This window comes from Saccopteryx leptura, chromosome 6, assembly GCF_036850995.1.
Source record: "Saccopteryx leptura isolate mSacLep1 chromosome 6, mSacLep1_pri_phased_curated, whole genome shotgun sequence".
Lineage (NCBI taxonomy): Eukaryota > Metazoa > Chordata > Mammalia > Chiroptera > Emballonuridae > Saccopteryx > Saccopteryx leptura.
In genome coordinates this window covers 165,388,930-165,413,985 of record NC_089508.1, presented here as the reverse complement: position 1 = coordinate 165,413,985, position 25,056 = coordinate 165,388,930, and the positions used below count along the sequence as shown (strand labels likewise).

The following is a 25,056-nucleotide window of genomic DNA, read 5'->3' as shown; positions in this document are numbered from 1 at the left end:
GCACACCCAACAAAGGAACACCTAAATATATAAAGCAATTTTTTTTTTGAATGAGAAAGACAGAGACAGAGAGACAGATGGAAGGGAGAGAGATGAGAAGTTACGGCATCTTAGTTGTTCACTGATTGCTTCTCCTATGTGCCTTGACCAGTAGGCTCTAACCAAGCCAGTAACCCCTTGCTTAAGCCAGCGACCATGAGCTCAAGCCAGTGACCTTAGGCTTCTAGACAGCAACCATGGGGTCATGTCTATGATCCCACACTCAAGCTGGTGAGCCTGTGATTAAGCTGGATGAGCCCTGCTCAAACTGGCGACCTCGGGGTTTGAAACCTGGGCCCTCAGCATCCCAGGTCAAGGCTATATGTACTGTGCCGCCACCTAGTTAGGCTACAGAGCAAATCTTGATGGGCATAAAAGGATAGATTGACAGTAATATAGTCATAGTAGGGGATTTTAACACTCCACTTACATCAATAAATAGATCTTCCAGACAGAAAATGAATAAGCAAACAGTGGCCTTAAATGACACACGAATCAAGTGAATTTAATTGATATCTTCAGAAAACTTCACCTGAAAGCAGCAGAATACACTTTCTTTTCAGGTATACATGAAATATTTTCTAGGATAGACCACATGTTAGACAAAACAGGTCTTAATAAATTTAAGATTGAAATCATATCAAGCACCTTCTCTGACCATAGTAGTATGAAACTAGAAATCAATAATACACACACACACACACACACACACACACACACACCTGTAAAACTCACAAAGACATGGAGGTTAAATAACATGTTACTAAACAATGAATGGGTTAACAATGAGATCAAGGAAGAAATCAAAAGATACCTGAAACAAAGGAAAATGAGAACACAACAACCTAAAATCTATGGGACACACAGAAAGGAGTGCTAAGAGGGAAAATGATAGCATTACATCAAGAAATAAGAACAATCTCAAATGAACAACTAACTTCACATGTAAAGAAACTAGCAAAGGAACAATAAACACAGCCCAAAGTCAGTAGAAGGAAATAACGAAGAGCAGAGCAGAAATAAATGAAATAGAATCTAAAAAGACAATACAAAAAAAAAGATCAATAATACAAAAAAAGAAACCAAGAGCTGGTTCTTTGAAAAGATAAACAATATTGACAAACCTTTAACGAGAATCATCAAAGAGAGAAAAAGACAGACAGAGACCCCAAATAAATAAAATGAGAAATGAAAGAGAAGTAACAAATGACACCAAAGAAACACAATGGATTGTAAAAAATAGTATGAACTATATGCCAACAAATAAGACAATCTGAATGAAATGGATAAATTCCTTTTAAAAACATACAATCTTCCAAAACTGAATCTGGAAGAATCAGAAAACCTGAAAAGACCAATTACACCCAATAAAACTGAAGGAGTAATAAATAATAAGAAATAAATAAAACTCCCAGCAAAAAAAAAAAAAAAAAAGTCCTGGACCGAATGGTTTCACAGGGGAATTTTACCAAATTATTCAAAGAACTAACAGCTATCCTTCTCAAACTATTTCAAAAAATTCAAGAGGAGGAAAGACTTCCAAACTCATTTTACAAGGTAAGCATTATCCTAATTCCAAAACCAAGTAAAGACATTTTTCCAGGGATACAAGACTGATACAGCCTTTGCAAATCAATAAACATGATACATCATATAAACAAAATAAAGAATAAAAATCACATGATCATATCAACAGATAGAGGAAAAGAATTTGATAAAATCCAGCACACATTTATGATAAAAATTTCAGCAAAGTGGGAATGAAAGGCACATACCTCAACACGATAAAGATCATATATGACAAACCTACAGCCAGGAAAAACTCAATGGGCAAAAACTAAAAGCACTACCCTTAATTAACATCAGGAATAAGACAGAGATGTCCACTTTCACCACTCCTATTCAACAAAGTATTGGAAGTCTTAGCCACAGCAATCAGACAAGAAATAAAAGGCATCCAAATTGAAAAGAAAGAAGTGAAACTGTCACTATTTGCTGACAACTTGACACTATACATAGAGAACCATAAAGACTCCACCAAAAATTACAGGACCTAATAAATGAATTCGGAAAAGTAGCAAGATACACAAATGATATTCAGAAATCAGTGGCATTTTTATAGACCAATAATAAACTACCAGAAAGAGAAATTAAGGAAACAACACATTATAAGATTCAGCAGTCAGGGCAAGTTTTCTAATAACCACTGAAGAAATATGAGTGGTAAACTGTATGTGTTTTCCCACTAGAATCCTTACCACACCAGTTCCCTGAACAGGTAGAAACAAATTAACACACTGATTTAAAAGGGAAAGACCTACCCGCCTCTGTGGAGCGGGTTCATTGGTTCTCACATCACTGATTAGCTGCTGTTCCTGCCCTTTAAACTAAGGAACCCGCGGTGTCCTTGGATTCATCTGTCCTCCATCCCTCTGATCCCAACAGCATATGGCACAGACCCATGTGTGACTCTCATCACTTTGTACTGTCATTAAGTGGTTCCCTTTCCTGCCTTGCCCTGACCTTCCAGTCCTGAGTTCTCTGGGGGCTGGGAACTACCGTACCCCCTTTTGTATTTCCAGTCATTCTCACAGAGCCAGGTCCAGCGTAGGTGCTCAGAAAATGATGGACAGGTGAGCATGGCTCACCCAACTTGGTGACTTATATAATGGATTGTCCCAAATCAGGATGCACTGGCATGTAAAAGGAAATGTGATTAGTGATTACGTTGGGACAACAGGGTAAAGTTGGACTGAAATTTTACTAGGATGTATGGTCACCTTGGTAATCATTATAAAGCATTATACACAAAACGTGAACTCTGTAATTCTAGAGATCTTTTAGAAGGCAGTAAATACTCCATTTGCCCAAGCTAGTTTAGACCAGTGGTCCCCAAAACGTGGGAGACATAATAGCATTGAAAATGTTTGTAAGTAGCAAGGGCATCAAAATTAACATAAATTCATACTTTCATAATGTAATTCCCTTTTCAATTCTACTTTAGCAACAAATAAAAATAAAAATTAACTAATTAGAGGTTGATATCCATATATATGGTGTACAATCTTTATTTTGACGTGATACTAAAAGAATTCCCCCAAAGTGAAAAACTACAAGTATACAGAAACACTTTTCCTTGGGAGGAAAACTCTGCCCCTTCTTAATATGCAGCGCTTTCCCTTCCCTGTCCCATCCACTGCTGCCGGCTTCCAGCCTGGTTCTTGGCCTGGAATGTAAACAGGGAGCCTGCACATAAGTGACCCTCTTTCAAGCCATTCCCTTATACAACCGAGCAGGCCTGTCAGAGGGAGTCAACAGGTTGCCTCTACCCCGCTTTATTCCTTACACTAACAGGGCAGTGAACAAAGTATAAACCCAATTTCTGAAATACTCTGTAACAGGCTGACAGAGCCAATGCTCAGGCATTACATGGAAAGGAGCAAGTAGAAGTGACCCAACGGTCTTGCTAATTAAGTGTCTTCTTATACATCCATTAGAGGGGGCCTGTGGTGCATACATATACAGGTTCCACTGGTCAGTGAGCCGTCTTACATTCCACACCGAACTGTTCCCTGCACAACCTCATTGTTTCTAGGAGGGTTATCAAGCAATCCAAACAGGCTCAAGGTGGGGAACATGCACTTGGGAGGACTGACTTCCCCAGACCCTGAGAACAAGGGGAAATGAGGCAAGAGTCCAAGCCCTGCTTTAACTGCCCACCTCCTCCACATTTCCCAAAACTTCATTCCCTCTGGAGAGCGCATCCCCATTGCCTTCACTCACCCCTGGCTCTTGTCTGGCTTTCTCGGCATTGTCTTTCCAGGGGCTCTGTTCCACTGGTTTCCTCTTCTGACAGGTGGGAAGCACCCGTCACACAATTTGATGAGGAAGCACCTGCTGGCTGTCTGCTGGCAATCACGGAGACCGCACGCCTCCCCCACTGCTCCCACCTGAAGTGTGGCTCTCGCCATTCCGCTACCGTACATGACCCCGATGCTGGGGCTCTTTGCATCTTCTATCTTCTCATTTCAGGTAGCAGCCCCTTTGGCTACTCCATTTCCTTCTCCTGTTCAGTAGGTGATCCTTCGGCTCCTTCATCTACTCATTTAGTCCAGCCATTCTCTCCTCCCTGCTCTCAGCAGACTCGCCCAGCTGTGCCGCCCAGTTGTACCCATAGGTCCAGCCGGCGGGGAACGGGTCTCTGCAAGGAGACGGTCATGGGCTTCCAGCTTTGGCCCCTGCAGGGTCGGGCATGCCTGGGACTCCTCCTCAGCGTGGACATCATTCTCAGATTCGACACCAACTTCACCATGTTTGAGGTGTGCCTGTGTAGCACACAGCTGAGCTTCTTTTGTTTCTTGCCTTTTTAAAAAGGTCTTTGCCAAGTCCAGCATATCCCAGGCAAGCTCTACGTTCCCAAACTCTTTCTCTTCGTTTTCTTGAAGGGCCTTGTTTTCCAGAACTGAATCATCTGGTGTTTCTTCAGTCTTGTCATTTTCCTTATCTTCTTCTTCTTCGCCTTCGGTTCCTTCACCCTCTTTCATCTGTTCTTTGCTCTCTCGTGTTCCTTCATTATCAGCTGCCTTCACTTGTCTTTAGGGGAATTCTCAGCAGCCCCCTGGTTACCGTGGTCTCAAACTCACCTGCAGCTGCCGAGACTCTTCTACAGACAGCTTAGTTCCTCCTGGTTCAGAGGGAACTGGGCCCTGACCTTTTCTTCTAGTCCTGAGCCATCTTTTCTTTCTGTCCATCCTTCTGCATTCTCTCTGGTTCCACAGGAGTGTGATCTCCGGCAGTTGCCAGCCTACTCACTGCACCACCCTTAGGGGGCACTGTGGCACGCCCGGGCTTCTCAGAGACTTGCGATCCACTTTCTATGGCCTCTGCTGTCACCTCTGGTGACTCTGCAGCCAGAGGTACTCCTTGCCCCGCCATCTGCTCAAGAACAGCTTTTGCCGGGCCATTTTCAGAGGCAGCTACCTGCGCCTTTGGCTGGCCCCCACCCACATCCACTGGCTTGCCTGTTGCATCTACAGGCTCTGCTTCTCCCGCCACCGCAGTGCCTGCTTTTCCAGGTCACAAAAGGCGGCTCCTCTGCAGCCGGCTTCTCCTCGGTGCTCACCACACTTCTCCCTGCCTCTCCCCACCTCCTCTCTCTGCACTCTTCTTGGATGTCAGTTGCTGAAACTGATTTTCCTTCCTCAGCATCTGGTGCTTCAAGGTCTGGATTCCCAGAAGTGGCCTCAGCTCCAATCAGGCCTCTGGGTGCCGCTGCTCCTTTGGCCTCTTCAGTGGTTTCAGCTCGCCTGTCTAGAGGAGAGCCCACTGGCCCCGTGCTCCCTCTGCAGGCTCCATTACCTCCCTGTCCTCTCTCCCTCTTCTCCAGTCCAGTCTCCTGTTCTCTGTCAATGACAGGCCTTACCAGAGACTCGTCTTCTGTTTTCTTTTTGCTTCTTCTCTTTCTCCCATGACGACATCAACCTGTTCTCTCCACTCTTCCCTTGCTTCCTCTTCTATGCCATCATCACTTGCTAGTAAAGATTCTCCTGTTTCCTCTCCTTCCTCCTCTCCTACGTACAGCCGTCCAGGGCGTTTCCCAACATACCAGTCTCCATCCTTGCAACCCCAGGAGAGATTTCTCATAGAAAAAGAAAACTTCTCCACACTCAATAGCCTCCTCACCTCAAAGACGAGCTGCTTCCTGGAGTGCACTGACAGCGGCTAGAATACTCCCCCATCGCCAGATGGTTCTGTCCTAAACCCAACAGCTTCTTAGCTCCACCACCCACACAAGGACTCTCCACTTTATCTGCAGAAGTAGGAGCTGGGGCATCTTCTTCAACTTTGTCGGCAGAAACCAGCTGCGCAGCGATGGCGGCGGTGGCCGTGGACTCTGCGTCCATTGTTTCCCTGAGATGAAGGGCCAGCGCAGGGAACACAGCCTGTGAGAACAAGGAATTTGGGACGCCAGCGCCAGAGACTTACACAGGGACAGAAAATGGCAGATATTATGTGGGACACTTGAACCCATTAATCTAACAAATTAAATTTTTTTTTTAAATTGTAAAGGAAAAATAAAAAGAACAAAAAAATAAAAAAGGTACAAAGGCTTGCCCTTTTTCTTTTTGGAATGCTGTCTGCTACCCAGATGACAGCATGTTAATCTTAACATAAAATGGTACACTCGCCGATCCACCCTGTGCCCTCCCTGGTGCTGGCCGGAGGAAGAAGCTGGGGTTCCAAGGTCAGGCTGTGGAGCTGGGGCATTTCTCATTCCTAGCACCATCTGGGGCTCCACCAGTGCTGCTGCTGTGGGTCATGGGGGAGCCCCCAGGCCCATGCTGGAGGCCAGGGCACGAAATGGACCAATCAGCACTGGGGATAAATCACATGATTTTCTGTCTTTTGGGTCTCATGACCCACTTACTCTGGATAAAATATAAAAGGACCCCAACGAACTTTTTGTTTACATGGGATTAAAAGATTGATATTTACTTTATTAGAAATTAAAATCTCTAAGAAGCCAACAAGTTAAAGTAAAATGAAAAGTCTGAGTTATTCTCCAGCTCTAGGTCTCAGTTCAAGTCTCACCTGCCTAGAGACCCGCCCTTTCCTGCTGGCCTCACCCGCCCATCACTGCCTTCATCTCAGAGCACTGACCACAGCCTGTGTGACTCCTGCTGACCGTCTGCCCTTCCTCAAAGGGAAGGGCATGACTGTAGCGGGCCCTGTGTTCAGCACAGTGACGGGCAGCGAATAAGCGCTAATACAAATATTTGTTCACTGGATTCATAGGGAAGTTTGGGGGAACAAATAAAATAATGGCCAACCACTTACGGAATCAAAGTGATTCATAAAAAAAAATCTGTAAAAAATTCATGTTCCGTTCTCACAGCTTTTGGGGCAGATATGAGGACAGAGGAGGGCTGCAGTCCTGTGTGCAGGAAAGTGGGTGCTTGGTGAGGCCGAGGGCAGCCCGGCCAGGGAGCCTTGCTGTGAAGATCCGAGACAGCGATTCGTCCTCCAGGACCCGCCAGAGGATGCAGTGGGTGTGGACCTGCAGTGAGGCTGCAAGGTGCTTTTACAGTCTGAGCATCTGTTTCCAGACTGTTTCCAGACACAAAGGACTTCTCGGGTGACCTGGAGGAGGCCATCTAGGTAAATATCTGTTAAGTAACCATCTCTATGGAGAGAATGAACCATCTCTATGGAGAGAAATAATGATGAGGCTTGTTAATTTACATTTGTAACAACACTTTGAAACCCCAGATGAAAGGATTTCTGCAGAGGCACAAAGGGCGAGGCAGGGAGTGGGGTCAGGCTCTCCCCTCCTGCGGAGGCAGAGAGGGAGCAGGCAGGCCTGAGGACACTGGGGGGGGGGGTGCTCTGGCACTTTATATGCAAACCCAGGCTCCAGAAAGCCCCTGCTGTCAGTAGACCGAGGGTTTAATCACGTGTTTAAGTTATTATTCTAATAACTATTTTCCTTCAACACTTCTCTCCCAAGTCTCATCTTTGTGTAAAGGGAAATCTATGGAAGGATTATTAGCCTGTGAGGTTTTCCCTCCACAACACTTTAGTTTGTTACTTTTTTTTTTTTTTCTCATAACCATATATCTTTTAATATAGTTTAGGAGCTTAAGTCATCAACATATCATAGTTTGTTACTTTTTACCTCACATGTGTAATACTCAGTTCCTCAACTGTCTCTGTTGCTGAGCTGACTGAGACCCAAATGGGGTCATTTCTTCAATTCTAGATGGATGTTTACAAGTTACACTGAGATTGGAATAAGCTCAGGAAGGAGAAAAGAGAGAAATCCAGCAAAAGCTGACAGTCTATGAGTTAATTATACACATTTATTGAAATGGTATTAATAGTTAAGAAATAATACCAATAGAATAGAGCATCTTCTTAGTATAATGATCTCCTTCAGCAAAGTAAAAAACTCAAAGTAATACATTTAATGTACAACTGTCAAGGCAAAAGCCAAGCTTAAAAAACAAAACAAAATAAGCAATCATCTTTTTCAATGTGTTACATCAATTATATACACCTGTGATTGTGCCCAGATGAGCATGTAGCTTTTCTATGTTTTTCTTGACCTGGCAATTTGGTTAATTTGGGAGAGAAGTGGCAAGAAACAATTTCATTACTTGTTCTCAGGAGCAGAAAGGATTTGTTGGCTTTGCTGTGCCTGGCACTTCCTGAAAGGAGACTGAGCCCTTGACCCTTTCAATGAGCTAGGATGAGTCCCGGGAGTTGCTTCTTCAGATCTTGATGTTTTCCTCGCATCTCTTTGGGAGTCTCTGACTGCTTTACCTCTGAAATCTCTTCCTCCTCTGCTGCTCAGAGGCCATGCGAAGTTGAGTTCTTTCCAGGTCCGGTCCTGCATGCTGTCAGTGAGCACACACCAGCTCATCTCTGGGTGCTTCCTGGACTGTACTCAAGACTGGTGAGACGAATACTCCACATGGAGCCACAGGGAGGGTGCTCTAGCCGTACGACTCAGGGTTTCTTCCTGTCTTCTCATACACGAACTGTGTGAACGCAAGAGGGCCAGTCTACTCATCGGCCACTGAGTACCCTAGCTCAAATTTCTCCTTTTTGTGCCAAAGTTTTCTCAGCTTTTGAACTGGTTAACTTAAAGAGATACCTATCACTTCACACCTATCCTTCTCAAACTCTTCCAAAAAATTCCAGACGAGGGAAAACTCCCAGGCTCATCTTACAAGACAAACATTATCCCAATTCCAATACCAGATGAAGACATTACAAAGAAGAAAATTACAGATCACTATCCCTGATGACCATAAATACTAAAATCCTCAACAAAATATTAGCAAACTGGATCTAGCACTTCATTAACAGGATCATACACCATAATTAAGTGGGATTTATTCCAGGGAAGCAAAGTTGGTACAATATCCGCTAATCAATAAACGTGATACATCACATAAAGAAAATGAGGAATAAAAACCACATGATCGTATCAACAGATGCAGAATTAGCATCTGATAAGCACCCATTTATGATAAAAACTCTCAGCAAAGTGGGAACAGAGGGAATATATCTCAACACAATAAAGTCCATATATGTCAAATCCACAGCCAACATCAAACTCAATGGGCATAAAACTAAAAACATTTCCTTTAAGATCTGGAACAAGACAGGTATATTGCTTTCACCTTACTCAACATAGTTCTGGAAGTCCTAGGCATAACAAGTAGACCAGAAGAAGAAATATAAGGCATCAAATTGGAAAGGGAGAAATAAAATTATCATTATTTGTAGATGACATGATACTGTATATAAAGAACCCTAAAGATTCCTCCAAAAAACTCCTGGAACTGATAATTAATTAAATAAAGTAGCAGCATACAAAATAAATATCCAAAAAATCAGTTGTATTTTTATATACCAATAATGAACTACCAGAAAGGGAAACAAAACAAAACAAATAAAACCCCTAGAAATTAATTTAACAAAAGATGTCAAAGATCTGTATCTAGAAAATTACAAGACACTGAAGGGGAAAGTTGAAGAAGGTACAAATGAGTGGAAGCATATCCTGTGCTTACGGACAGGAAGAATGAACATCATTAAAATGTCCATATTACCCAAAGCAATCTGTCAATTCAACACAGTTCCTATGAAGATATCAAAAGTAATCTGTCAATTCAACACAGTTCCTATCAAGATATCAGTGGTATATTTCATAGAACAAGACCAAATATTCCAAAAATTTATGTAGAAACACAAAAGACCCCAAAGAGCCACAGCAACCTTCAGATAGCCACCAGCAAAGGACAGGGCCCAGAGAAAGCTAGCTCAGTCAGTCAGATTCTCCCGCTCCGGAAGTAGGGTTGGGGAGCAGAGAATTAAGTTCTGTGGAATGAAGCTATGAGGTAGCACTGGGGCCTATAGAAGAGGTCATGACGATCTAAAGCTATGGGCTCTGAAGCTGTGAGGGGGAAAGCTGCCTGCACAGAATGGTGGGAAAGAATAAGCCAGGAGGGGGAGCATCAGGCAGGGGCAGTTGGACGCCAAGAGGGCAAACACACCCAAGAGCCAGAGTGGTAATGCTCAACTTCATTCTGGGGCTCATTCTTCAAAGTGACCCTGCCTCCCCATAGCTCCAGCTCCTTCCAGCCTTTCCTGGGCTCCTGACCACATTTTTGTCCTCCACTCTCTCGATCCCAAGGTACCCTCAGGGTGTCCAACCAGCTAGAAAACAAGACAGTGTGGCTCCTCTAGCTACTCAGAGCTACTCTGGTGCTCAATGCCAGGTGTGTAACAGAGATTGTTCTAGACTAGATGGGGGAAGGGTTGTGTTACTCTGTGACTCAGATATGACTAGATCCCCTTCTCACCCTGTGAGGATCAGCACCTCAATACACCCCCCCAAAGACATTCACATCCTCAGTTATTGTTAAAATAACAGTTTGACGATAATTATGGCAGATAACTCTTCTGAGCATTTATCATGCACTAGAAGCCATGCTAAATGCTTTACGTGAACTACTTCAAGGAAGTGTCACAACCACCCTATGAAGTAGGTCAGGGGTCCCCAAACTACGGCCCGCGGGCCACATGCGGCCCCCTTAGGCCATTTATCCGGCCCCCGTCGCACTTCTGGAAGGGTACCTCTTTCATTGGTGGTCAGTGAGAGGAACATAGTTCCCATTGAAATATTGGTCAGTTTGTTGATTTAAATTTACTTGTTCTTTATTTTAAATATTGTATTTGTTCCCGTTTTGTTTTTTTACTTTAAAATAAGATATGTGCAGTGTGCATAGGAATTTGTTCATAGTTTTTTTATAGTCCGGCCCTCCAATGGTCTGAAGGACAGTGAACTGGCCCCCTGTGTAAAAAGTTTGGGGACCCCTGAAGTAGGTACTATCATCTACTTAACAGATGAGGCTCACAGATATCAAGTTACCTCATGGCAACAAAGTAATAAACAGCTAAGTTGGGATATGAACTCAGATAAGTCTGTCCCTGAACCTATGCTCTTCACACCGTGATGGACTGAATAATGAAAACCTCATTTTTACCAATGACTCTGTGAAATTACATGAAAGAGAATTTATATCGTACACCACGTAGGAGAAACTCTATAAAATTTCCTTTTATATAGCTTTCTTCCCCAAAGTTCCTCTCCAATTGACAACTCCCTCATTTCTATACCCTGCCTCCAAAGATCTCAATGAAACCAAAGCCTGGCCCTTAGGAGTCCTGGTTCCACCCCCAGCTTGGCAGACATGGCCCCATTTCAAAGCTATCACACAGAGCGAAGGCAGCTCCGCGGAGATGCTCGGGGAAGCTGGCTGGAATGGATCCTGTCCTTATCAGAGAAAAGGGGTTATCTTTAGAAGGTGGCAACATAGGTCAGCTCATTTGAGCAGAGACGGCGTTTTCTTTCTCTTCCTTTCTATGAATTCTTGCTTTCCTAGATGAATCTGGAATAAAGCTAAGTGTAAGCCTGGGACAGCCCACAAATAAGGTTGTGTCTAAAATCACATTGCTGTCCTGTTTGGGGGGTCCGATGTACTGATTACATATTCATATTCTAGATATGGGTCTTGGATTTTAGCTAAATATTTTGTATTTAATGACCGAATTGTTCCCAAGGTGTGCAAAGTTCAGTGGGTTACACAGTTAATTTGTTCACAAGGTGCACCAAAATTAAAGAATATGGCTGGAAGCTGGCTCTGACTGAGTGTCAATGGTAGCACTGAGCTTATGGCTAACAGGGCTCCCCATGGCCCAATTCAGAGCAAGCAGTATTCAAAATACCAACTCACTCAGGTTCTAGTAAGCCTCCCTTAGTATTACCTCGGGAATTGGTTACTGAATTATACCTTGAAAAGAATAAACTCCTGGAGCTGACATTTCTGAAAGTAGAGGAGGAGCCTAGAGAATCAGCTACATATACAAAGAGTCATCCCTACACAGAAATTGGGTGTTGCTTGAAAATTTACTAGCAAAATTTTTCTTACCAATGAGAGGCACAGTCCCTTTTCACCTATTTTTCCTGGTTACTCTGATTTAGATTTTAAAGTACTAATTCTCAGGAACTTTCCTTTTCCATATAAGGCCAGAAAGCAATCTTTCAAGGTATGAATTAAATTTCAACTTAACAGGATATTTTGTGTAGAGTTTTATATTAGAAGCAGTTATAGATTTTTGCCCCAAATATTATTTGGGTGGAAAAAAATACTGTTCTAATGGAAAACTGTCCTAATGAGCAATTCTGGTGGTTGTGAGGGTAGGGGGACTTAAAAAATGCAATATATCATCCAAATGATCAAATTCCAACTTTTTATTCCTTTCAATATTTTTTCTTCTCTACATCTTTCTCATAATCCAAATTTTATTTTTTGGCATCTAAAATGTTAGATCCATAGACCTCTGTGGAAACAAATAAACAAACACTTGGGACATTGCAGCATCTTTTCTTTTATAAGCCCAATGCTGGACAGTTGGCAGAGTCTGGGACACAGAAAGTCTGGCTAACAGGATAAAAAAGGTTGGGTCACAAAACTACAATTCCCCCTAACCCCACTCTTAGTAAGCTGAACCAAAGCAGGCACGGAAATGACAGACTTCTATGTAGATCTAGAAGATGAAGGAGGGAGATTACTGGAAACCCTGCACACACAATGTAAACGGAAAAGACAATTCATTCAACCATAAATATTTTGAGTCAATGACCAGGCCACTCACTTACTGTTTAACATCTGTCTCGTATTAATAGCAATGCTACCCCCATGTATATACATCTGATTTCCCCCAACTGGGCTATAAAAATTTGAGTGAAAAGTAGTTTTCAGTTTCTTTCCTATGCCTGGAATAGTGTCTTTAACAGTAGGATTTAGTAAGTGTTTGCTAACTGCCGAGGAAGGGACTATCTGTCAGGTTCGCCAATTTTGAACGCTGACATTCATGACAGCAGCAAATATTTAAAGGGGCACATAACACAAAAATAAGTCTGAGTTCCTTTGAGATTTAAGAAAGGACAAAGCAGTGATCTTCCTGTCTGAAAGGCAGGGGATAGTGACAAATACACATGATTTAAGCAGTGCATCTGAGGTTACCAGAGCAACTGCTAATTATTATTGAGTGACTCTAATGTATCTCCACAAAGGTCAGGAGTTAAGGTTTTTCCATTATATATTCTGCTTTAAAATACGGCTTTTAAAGGAAATGGGTAGATAGCAGATGGAGAATGACAAATGAGATTTAAGAAAGAGTAGCTCTGCAAAAAAAAAAAAAAAAAAAAAAAAAATTACTTTCTTGCAGTTGCCATTTGGGAGAGTCCTGGGTCTGAGTGGTGTCTGAGACGATCACATTGGCCATGCTGATCACTAACATGGGCATCTTGTGTCTGTTAGGTTAGCGTGTCCAGGATTCCCATGACTCTACTTCTTGACTCTTGGTCTCCTGCCAGTTTATTTTCACTGAGACAACTGCACATTGTTAAGTGCATCCGTGGGATGACCACGGATGCATTTCCTCTAATTTCACTTTCACACAAAGGAGGGTCAACAGAAGAATGGGGAGGAGGATGCACTATGTGTGTGAGAGGGTGGGGGAGCCGTTTCCCCCCCAGAAGAAGCATGGCACTCCTACCATGAGGTCTGTGCTGTAAGGCATGGTATATGGAAGTTAAGAAAGAATACAGGCTTCTTCTGAAACAGAGCTGAAGTCAACACACTTACTTGAAGAAACCTCTCTTGTGCTTCAGCTTTGACTTTTCCCACTTTCAAGCAGTCTTCTTCAAGTCAAAGTTTTGAAGTTAATGAATGGGGCTTGAATCATCCTTGTCAGCGATGTCTGACGTGACATTATGAAGGTCTTGCCAGTTTCATTCTCCCATTCCATCTGGGATGCCACTATCCTTAAATTCTAATCTGCACGTTCCACCTGTTTAAATCTTCTAAGGTTTTGAGTATAGTAGTGAACAAAATAAACTGAACAAGGGTTTTTACCTTGCTCAAAACTTACTTATGATAATTTCTCTCCTATGTCTCTACTTTAGTTGCTAAAAAACAAAACAACAAACCTCCTTTTAGTGTGTCTAATTCACAACAGTATCACTTCTATTCTTACAAGAGAAGCTGAAAGGATTATAAAAGTGCTAAATTGTTCCTTTTTCATTAGCAGGAAGCAGGTGATCTTCTGTCTAAAAGGCAGGGGATAGTGACGAACACAGGTGATTTAAGCAGTCCATCTGAGGTTACCAGGGCAACTGCTAATTATTATTGAGTGACTCTAATATATCTCCACAAAGGTCAGGAGTTAAGGTTTTTCCATTATATATTCTGCTTTAAAATGCAGCTTTTAAAGGAAATTGGCTAGATAGCAGATGGAGAATGACAGATGAAGATCAGGTAAAAAAAACTATATATAGTTCCAGAAAAACTGAACTACTTAAATTTCACAATGTCAGTTGAAAAGATGGGGGAGGAGTTCATGAGTGAATAGGTAACTGCTCAATGTAAAAAATGACTTTCCTAAGTTAGGGCTTCCCAAATTAATAAGAAATCTGATTTCAGTCTAGATGCAGGGGCCTAACTGGAACCACTCTACTTAGCTCCCTGAGAGAAATTTCCTCTGCTGTCTCTGAAGTCACCATTTATTAAACTGAACCGGAGCCTGGGACAGACCAGTTTGAAAAGGAGGAGTCATGTGACCATTAAATAATTCAAGCAGGCATAATTTTATTTATAACACACCAAAAGCAACAGGGTCTTGGAACAGGTCTTACTCTTTAATCAAATATCATCTCTTCTTCGGATCCCTAGCTCCTGAGAATGTAACAAATGTTAAAAATACTCCTCTGCTCATTTTGGCAGCACATATACTAAAAACTAGAATGATGCAGCCTTGCCCTTGAGCAAATATGACACGCAAATCCACGAAGTGTTCATATTTTTAAAATCAAACCATCATGCTCTATGCCTTAAACTATAATATAAATGATGTATGTGGGCTATTTTTCAATAAAAATGGGGGAAAAAATAAAAGCACTTTTATAAAAACATTCCTGCTCACAAAGATGCACCTCACAACTTTCAGAAGTGAATAAAAAAATGGTGATTTCAACACTGAGGCAATCTACTTTTTTTTTTTTTTTTGGTTCACTTATTTATTTTGGTTGATGGAAGCATTCCCTATGATCTTATCCATTTCTTTGACAAGGAGAAAATTCTGATATGTCCGATATTAAATTATAGCAGGTAGAGTGTGCAAGAAGAGACAAAAAGGGGTTCATCAGTTAACAACTGCAATGCAAAACCAACAGAAGACTCCTCACAGTCTTTAATGTATGTTGGAATTAAATTAACTTCTAGATGACTATTTCCAATATTATTTAAAAAGACATAATAACCAAATGCCATGGAAGTCCATGAGGCTCCACTTCTTGTTTACACAGCAGCTTTAAGAAAGCTGCTGTGGAATTCAGGCAATCTACTTTTAATTAAGTTTTCAAACCTGGACAATCAATGCATGCACGTGTAAAAAAAACTCCAACACTCCAGAAGAGCAGTGAGTGGTGTTAAAAGCAAGTGTCCCTCCCACCACTGGCTGCTGTCCCGTCTGACTCCATCAGAGACAACCACAGATTCATTCCCCTGTATCTTCCAAAAAACAAATTACAAACATGTACACACACCTGTATGTCTATATGCCCCTGGATTCTTATATAAGTAGGACCATGCAATACTCAATAATGGTTTTCAGATTCAGCTGTGTATCAAACTCACCCAAGAGGTTTAAGAAACATACCCAAACTCAGATTAATTAATTAATTAATACCCAGACCAATGAACTCGGAGGGGCCAGGGAAGGGGCCTAGGTGCTGGTATTTTTCATGTTAGGCTCCCCAGATGATGCCAATAAGCAGTGAGAACCACACTGCATATTACCCTGAATCTTGCTTTTGCCCTTAAAGCACCTTGGAAGGTTGTTGCTCCATACCAGTGAACATATACAGACCTATCTCATTCCTCTGCTGTACCGGGTAGTATTCCACTCTACAATTTATTTAGGCATTCCTTTATGAAGAGTATCCTTCTGGTCCCATTCTTTGGCTTTTCTAAACGGCATAGAAATATAAATCAGTGCTGGATGGCATCCACTCACCATCCTGCCCTTTTCTCGGGGAGCTAAGCAGCCTGGAATCCATCACCGGGGTTTCCTGTGCCCTCTGGATTCTGGTTGGGTTCACCAAGGGGAAGCTCTGGCAGGAGGTCAGCAGGAGGGAGGAGAAAGCCAAGGTATTTATTCCCTTGTCTCCCTTTTTGAGAGGTCGCCTCCACCTGGCCGAGTCACTTAACCAAAGGTCTTTTCAAGGTGCCAATTCTATAGAACTCTCTCCCCTCTGGATTCTGGTAAACAGTTTGCACTCCAGTCCCTTCAGCCTAAGGATGGTAGTTAGTTGGGTGCTACCAGTCCTGGTTTACTGTGTTCTCTTATGAGTCTCCTGCCCCTACTCCTTTTCAAGAAACCCTCTTTGAATTATGCTGTTTTCACTGTGTGTATCTTCTTAGGATTCTAATATTGCATCCTTGGATAAACATCTTTGCTTCTATTTCTTTGTGGACAATATCATCTTGGTTTCCTCTGAAGGCATGGCCTTTCCACATAGGGCAACACGGTGGTCCTTGCCACAGCTATTTTACCCCTGTTCTCAGCATTTTTGACACCAGCCACAGAATAGCACCATCACCTCCTCAGTTAGGAAGGAGGAGGGGAAGAGAAAGGGAGCCCACTGCTTCTTGGTAAAGGAAGCTGGCAGGCACTGGACGAGAGCCTAATAGAGCGAATGCAGCAAATGACTAAGATCAGAATTTCAGAATAATTCTTTTCAGAAACTGTTCTTCTTTTTGCCATAATAGTAGTCAAATATGCACAGAGGCATGGGCTGCACAGTTAGGAAATAGCAGAGTCAAGGCCTCACCACCAGGCCCTCTGGGCTCTTCCTTGCATCAGATGCACAAAGCTTTCTGTACATGACAGAACCTGTCTTATCCTTCAGACAGCTACTTACAGCCCTAAAGTTATATATAAACTAAATCTCTGTTCTCCTGAAAGATCTCTGCCATAATAATGCCAACCATTATGAGAAATACATCCCCCCTCTTCAAAAGTAGAGTGCTGATTTAGAATAGCATTTCCCGAACTGTGGAAATGCAGCATAACTCATGCCCTTTGGGAGATTCATAATGGACATATTAAAAGCTCAGAGGTCCTCTAGTCACGAATCTGTTGAACTTGGTCCAACTCAGTCCCTGCCCTGCCACCCATCCCCACTTCCTGCACCAGTGTGGGGAATGCTGACTCAGAAGTCTCAGATCTCCTGAATGTCTTGCAGATGATCCACCCTATTCAATATCACATACCCAAAGAACTATTTTCCTTGTCGATGCAGAGGTCTTGATCTTCTCATGTTATATACACACTAGGTGCTCATTTAAAAGAAAAAAAAATCTGTTTGGCTTGATTAATTGATACATCCACTGCTCTCTTATTTGTGACCAAAAGGCATGCATTTGCAAAGCAACTGGCTGGCTTCCTGGGGAGCTGGAAAGTGCAGCACTGGTGAGCTAACAGTTCCCTGAGAAGCAAACCCATCAGTCCTCAGCCTAATAAGTTGTGACGATTCTCAAAGGCTATGGGAAGGTTGTTCTTAAGCCCCACTACTATCATCACTGCAGGGACAAATCGAGTGCCAGTGATGACACAGGCTTGGCTCTGGGAGCTTTACACTGACATAAATCCTGATTTTATTCTTGTGGAAGTCCAAATGCACTAGGACTATGGTTTTCAGACTTTAGCATGTGTCAGAATCAGGGCTTGTTAAAACACAGACTGCTGGGCTTGGGCCTGAGTATGTGTATCCTGACAAGCTCCCAAATGATACCACTGACTCCGGTCCCAGGAACACACACTATGAGAACCATGGCCCTGGGCTGAGACCCTGCCCAGGAAGACCCAATGAAACTGACAGTAAACCCAGCTTGGTTTTCTAGATTCTTCATGCAGAGGAGGTTAAAAAATCAGATCCTGACGCTGTTTCCAACTAGAAATGAGTTCCTCGCTAAGTAAGCACCTGTGTTCCAGACTGACTAAAAACAGTTTAAAAGGCAGTACTTTAACTCTAACATGATATTAATCTTCCCAATTTAAAATCTGAATCTACCGGTAAATCTCCTCCAAATTATATACAAATTACACACAGAGATAGAAACCATTTCAAATCTAACCCTAAGTGAGAGAAACAGCATTTCAGAGTTCCTTCCAAGCCCCCGGGAAGGCCTGACAGTGCTGACAGGGCACTGAACGCCGGGCGGCCTGAAGCCTCGTCCCTTCCCCAAGGGTTCTATTAAACATCCCAGATTCAAAATGCCTGACACTTTCCTACACATATACAACGTGGTACCAGAAGGGATTTGAGGGCAGCTAAATTCAGAATGAAATTCATTCATGCACATGTTTAATTTAGCTCCAAGGCTTGCAGCATCTCCTATATCTCATGACAAATTTTGGAAATGTAGAATATTAGTGAGATGAATTTATAGAAAAAAATATGCAGGCTCTTCAATGATTTTAGCTTGCAGAGGGGAAAGAACACAATAATGCGTGGGGAGAAAAACATTTTCGGTCTGTGATTTTCACTGTGCTGGAAAACAAGGATGTGGCTAAGCTCTGCAAGGGTGGCACCCCGCCTCCTCCCATACCCCCTCTGCTGACAGGCTGCACAGAGAGAGGCCAGTGCCACTGGCAGCCCTGGTGCTTGGGAACAAAATCCTGTGGGTCATGAAGTATGAGGGCTGCCTCGAGTGGCTTTTATGTGAAAAATATCTGCTAATGACCAAACACATTTATCCCATAAAAACTGGCTGGGTCACCAGGCAGGAATCCCCACCCTCAAACAAGAGAAGCCAGCGGCGCTCCTGACCGGCGAAGGAGAGCTGGCGGGGGAACCGGAAAAGCTGACAGGAAGCCACTCAGAAAACAAGAATACAGGTCACATAAGTGGCCATCTCTAAAAACGTCAAGGGAATGTGGCTTGGTACTTGGAGAAGCCCCAAGAGCCTTCAGTGTCAAAGGGATGGTTTCAGGCAGGTCCAAGAAACAACCGTGAGTGAGCTGGCTGGAACTACCATGGGGGTTGAGGAGGAACAAGAAAACGCAACTGATTCTTTGTGAAAATGATTATGCCTTCAAGTTATTCCCCAAGGTGGGGAATGCCATCAAGTTTTCAGGGAAAATAGTCTGAAGCGAACTTTTCTGCTTGGAAGTGGGCGAGAAACAGAATTCATAATCTAACAGGAAAGATACTCCTCCACAGAAAACTGATTCAACTGAAGAGGAAAGCTTCCACTTTCAAATCCGTGCATGCCAAAGGATGACAAATAAAGATCATTGTAGTAGAATTATAGCTGCCTGCTTGGGTGTAACTCTTTTGGCATAAAATAGCACTTAGATGGTAAAACTACTTAAAAAATATGCCGTGAATTATCACTTGTCTAATGCATATTATTCATTTTGTGATTCATTCGGTCTCAATAAACAACAGCTATGTACAAAGCTAACCAAGGATCCCGTGGGATCTGGAGGCTTCCAGAGTTTTCAGGAACAGGCGTGCCTCTCCCTCCCCCACCCCACCCCCATGGTCTTTGTTTAAAGTGGGGCAGCCCCTGCCTCTATAGAAGTTTCTTCCTTTCACTGATAACTCAAAGACTGGACTGACAGCTCCAGTCTCAGATTCAAGGTGGGAAGTAGTGGGGATAGGTCAAGACATCCGTCTTCCACACAAAAAAATCCACACCAGGGCTGGGGGAGTAGAAGGAGAGAAAAGAATATTAATAACTGCCATTCATAGTGATAACCATAGAAACAAGATAAAGAATGATCTCATTCATCTTCACACCTTTTTGAGGAGGATATGATCACCCTATTTTCCAGATGAGGAAACGGAGCCAGAAAGAACTAAAGTAACTTGCTTCCTTCCCCTACAAATCCATTCCTCCTTTACTATATACATTAGTTTCCTAGAAGAACATACCATCTGATTTATTAGTGATTTACCTCCTATCTCCACTAGAATATAAAATCAGTGAGAGAAAATCCAATTGTTTTCTTAAATACTGTATCTTCAGCACTCAGAATAATGCCTGGCATTCTGGTATCTGTTGAATGAATGCTGACTAAGTAAAACATAAGTACAATTTTAGAGGTATCTTAGAAGGCAAGCTTTCCCCAGATTTCAGCTGAGAATAGCTGAATCAAAGTCAGATGGAGCCAACGGTGCTTCAGAGAAACAACCCTGCCTGGAAGCAGCCTTGTTTATCCTCTGAATTCCAGGGACTGTGCTCTCGCCTCTCACTGGCCACTAAGATGGGAGAGGACGGTTGATTCTGGCAGAATTTGAAGGCACACGGCATGCACACATCTTTTAGGTCACCAGAAATAACTTGGAAATACATGTGTATGTGTGTTAAGCGGAAAGGAAGAGAAAAATCCACTTTATTTATGGGGCTACTGGGCACTGAGTTATTTTTTAGGGGTAGAGACCACTTAGGCAGGGAGAACTCCAAAGTGGGTTCCCCCTTTGCCGTAACCACCTCTGACCTCCTAACCATCTTTCAATCTTTTTTTTTTTTTTTTTTTTTTGTATTTTTCTGAAGTTGGAAATGGGGAGGCAGTCAGACAGACTCCCGCATGTGCCTGACTGGGATCCACCTGGCATGCCCACCAGGGGGTGTTGCTCTGTTGCCACCAGAGCCATTCTAGCACCTGAGGCAGAGGCCATAGAGCCATCCCCAGCGCCCGGGCCAACTTTGCTCCAATGGAGCCTTGGCTGCGGGAGGGGAAGAGAGAGACAGAGAGGAAGGAGAGGAGGAAGGGTGGAGAAGCAGATGGGCACCTTTCCTGGGTGCCCTGGCCGGGAATTGAACCCGGGACTCCTGCGTGCCAGGTCGACGCTCTACCACTGAGCCAACTGGGCAGGGCTCCATCTTTCAATCTTAACAAGCACTTCCACCCCTACCCCAGTGGTCTAAAGCAAGCATTCATCTAGTCATTTTTAATTTGGGGGAATTACTGCAGTAGCTTATGTAGTAGAATGCCCCTGAACTTTTGTTTATTTCCTCCTTCAAATTTACTATCTTCCAGAAGGGAGTGGGACGATGCCAACCCTATTATTCATTGTGAGAGGAAAGAGTGAATTTTACTTCTGCAGTCCTTTTTAAGTACCCATCAAACAAGCTCTACTCTTAGAAACAGGTCAGTCCCATTTTTCCACCACAGGGAGTGAGGGGATGGGCACAGTCAGGGCCAAGGACTGGCACCAGGTAGTTGATGGTGGTGCCAGGATTTCCTAGGGTTTCCTGCTTTCCATGCCAGTGTCTAACTATCTTTCTCATTGCCTCAGCCCTTAGCTATGAGTTTTGTTTTGTTTCTTAACTACTTAGAATCTCATTTATGAGTCATTTTCTTTCAAAGAAGATTCTGAAAACTGAGAGACTAGTCTCCATGCTGCCACTACTCTACAGTGAGAACCTTCTATACTTTCCTACCTTACGCAGGCAGCCAGCCCCATCCCAAGGCAGTTAGTTGCCCATGACTCCAAGGTCACAGACTCATAGGCCTTGTGTCAGTTAATTTTCTGAATAAACCAGCCCAAACTCAGTGACTTAAAGCTACCACAATGTATTATTTCTCACAAATCTCTGGGCTGACTGGGCAGCTTTTCTGCTGGTCTTTCCTAGACTCACTCATATAGCTGCAATCCATTGAATGGTGGCTCAGACACTGGGCTCAGCTGGAACAGCTGGGCTTTTCTCTCTTGGAGGCTGGACTGAGCATTCTTACATGGCTGCTGGGTTCCAAGAGGATGAGATGGGCAGCTACAAGGCCTTGTGGCCTGGGCTTGAAAGTCACATGTTACTCCATATATTTTTACCCACTCCCTAAGTTTCCTTATTATTAACATCTTTCATTGGTGTGGTCCATTGTTTAAAACCAAGAAACCAATATTGATTCATTATTATTGATTAAAGTTCATAGTTTATGATACGAGGATTTGTTTTCTGGGTTCAAAGGGTTTTATGAGTTTTGACAAATGCATAATGTTTTGTATCAACTATCCACAATCTTTTAATTGACTTTACAGGTTTGCCTTTTTCAGAATGTCATGTAGTTGGCATCATGCCATGTTATACTCTTTTTAGAGTGGCTTCTTTCACTTAGTAATATGCACTTAAGGTTCATCCATGTCTTTTCATAATTTGACAGCTCATTTCTTTAATCACTAAATAATATTCCACTGTCTGCATGTATCACAGTTTATCTATTCACCTACTGAAGGACATATTGGTTGCTTCCAAGTTTTAGCAATTATGAGTAAAGCTGCTATAAGCATTCGTGGGCAGGTTTCTATGTGGACATAAGTTTTCGACTTATTTGGGTAAACACCTAAGAGTGTGATTGCTAAATTGTGTCATGTGGTAAGTCTATGTTTAGTTTTGTAAGAAACTGCCAAGTTATCTCTCCAAGTGGCTATTTCATTTTGCATTCTCACCAGCAATGTATGAGAGAGCTCTGGTTTATCCACATCCTCACCAGCATTTAATGTCAGTATTTTGGATTTTAGCTATTCTAATAGGTGTGTAGTGATAGCTCATTGTTTTAATTTGGAACTCCCTAATGATATAAGATGTTGAGCATCTCTTCATATGCTTATTTGCATCTGTATGTCTTCTTTGATGAGGTGTCTAGCTAGTTCTTTTCCCCAGTTTTCAGTTGGGTTGTTTGTTTACTTATTATTGAATTTTAAGAGTGCTATGTATATTTTGAACACTGGTCCTTTATCAGATCTTTTGTTGTTATCAAATCTTTTGTTGTTTAGTCTAGCATGGCTGATGCCTGACTTAGCAGCATTACACCCACACAAAGAAGAGGGCCCTGATCTCCTTGGAGAATTTGCAAAGATTTACCAATGAGATAGCAAAATGCAGTCTCTGAAGTACCAAAGGGTGCTGAGTCACAAACGTGTTTCTTTCACTATGACTGTTACACGGTCATAGTAATCATTCCAGTCATTATGAAAATAATGAAAAACAAATGAATAAAATAAAAAGAAGAACAGTTTTCTGGTGACTAGTTCCCCACCTTATGCCTAGTTAATAGTCTAGCTAATGGTAATCCCACACCCTGATTTTGTTTTTTGTTTCAACTGCCTTATTCAGTGTTCCCATTCAAGGGTCTCTGTGCCCTTCAAAGCAAACAATGCTGGAGGCAATGAAAGGGTCCAGACTCACTGGTCTCAGTCGGTTGTAGCTGAGCTCAATCCCCAGAGCACAGTGTGCTGACAGACTTCGCAGAATGAAATTCCTCAGGAAACGTACTGTGGCTTCAGTTTGCCAGGACTACTCAGCTTACATCCACCACCCAGCCAGGCAAATTCCAGGCAGAAACAAAATGGGGAGGCACAAACTGGAGGACAACCTCTCACGGCCCTGCGTGTCAGCAATGGCCGGCGAACCTCCTGCAGAACCCGTGGCCTCTGCCAGACCCTCGCTCAGGCCCATGCAAACTGGTGTCGGCCAGCACTGGCGCTCCTTCCCCGGCAAGAGGAGCCTCCCCGGAGCTCAAGACTCACAGGTGCCAGTCAGATCCACACTCAGCTTAGACGGACCACAGTCCTGTTGGAAAGACACCACACCCCTACCTCTGACCCTCCTCCAAAGGAAAACAGATAGAACTGTTCCTGGCTTTACCCTCCCTTCCCTGGGAAAGCACTATACCCCCCACCCCCAATCTGTAGCAGGCAGGGAACAGTCCCCTGGAAGATGTAAACCAGATGGAGTCACCATCAGTGTTTTATGGAAAACAATCAATAGACAACTGAAAAATAAAAAGTCTAAGCCCCCTCTTCCAGGACCTGCCTAAAAGATACACCCCCCTTTCTACTTAGCTGCTGAAGCAGCCTCTTTGGACATACGGACTTCCAGCCACAGTGGCTGAAAATGAAGATTAAAGACCACTAGTTGGCACTGTGGCTAAAATCAGAGGATGTTAAGCAACCTGGGCTAGAAATTCAACCTTGCTCATGCTGAGCAACAAAGAAAGTCAACTGGTAGCAACTGGTAGGTACAAATTAACCAAAATGGGGAGAAAGCAGGGGTGGGGATAGAATCTCCTTACTGTCTAGGAGCCCCTGAGAAAGCCACAGAACAAGCACATGGGCAAGTCGGCCATGGGGAGCCAGAGAAACTCACTGCCCATAACCTGAACAAGTTAAATTATTTTGAGCTCTTAAGGCACTGGTCCACTTCCTGGTGAACAAACACATTACCATATAACAGGTAACTCATTTAACTTCCTGACTATCAAGGCAGGGATTTAAAGTCAAGAGACAGAATGCCAAGATGCGTTCGTTCATGCAACCACAACGTAAGGGGGGGGGGGCAGGAAAAGGTTCTGAATCCCTGTGCCTCCCCAAGTAAAACAATTGCCCTGAAAGCAATCTGTGGCTGAACCACAGACTATTTTCACTAGAGAAAGGCAGTCATCTCTGCTCTTCCTGAGCCTTATACAACGGCATCCTGGGAGTCCAGCTGTTCTGGTCATGGCCTCACATTCTTTCCGCAAAGGCTCTCGTTGACACAATTTATGGGGTGGTCTGAGGAAGCATGCTGAGCAATGTGGGATGAAACCACAAGGGAGGATTTCTGGCCCTAACAGCGCAGATCTAATTTCCGTGGAGGTTTGGACAAGCAGCCCCCAAACTGCCCGACTTGGCTATTTGGCTATGGGTGCCCGATACCCAAGAATGAAGCAACAAAGGTTCCTTCTCTTATAGTCTCTGGTATGAGACTATAAAACCTCACGCTAAGGTTTGAGGATCTGAAGACTCAAAGGTCTACCAGGGGGTTCTTTTTTTCTGGAACTCAACATTCTCAACATAATCATGGAGAAGGGAAACCGAGACAACATGAA

General features: G+C 43.1%; 1 protein-coding gene and 1 pseudogene across 1 annotated transcript in view; both read right to left on the bottom strand.

Moving 5' to 3' along the window:
- The window catches only part of ARHGAP26 (Rho GTPase activating protein 26), a 462,432-nt gene that overhangs the window by 64,995 nt on the left and 372,381 nt on the right, over positions 1-25,056 (bottom strand).
- LOC136376040 (nuclear autoantigenic sperm protein pseudogene) lies at positions 3,200-5,942 on the bottom strand (annotated as a pseudogene).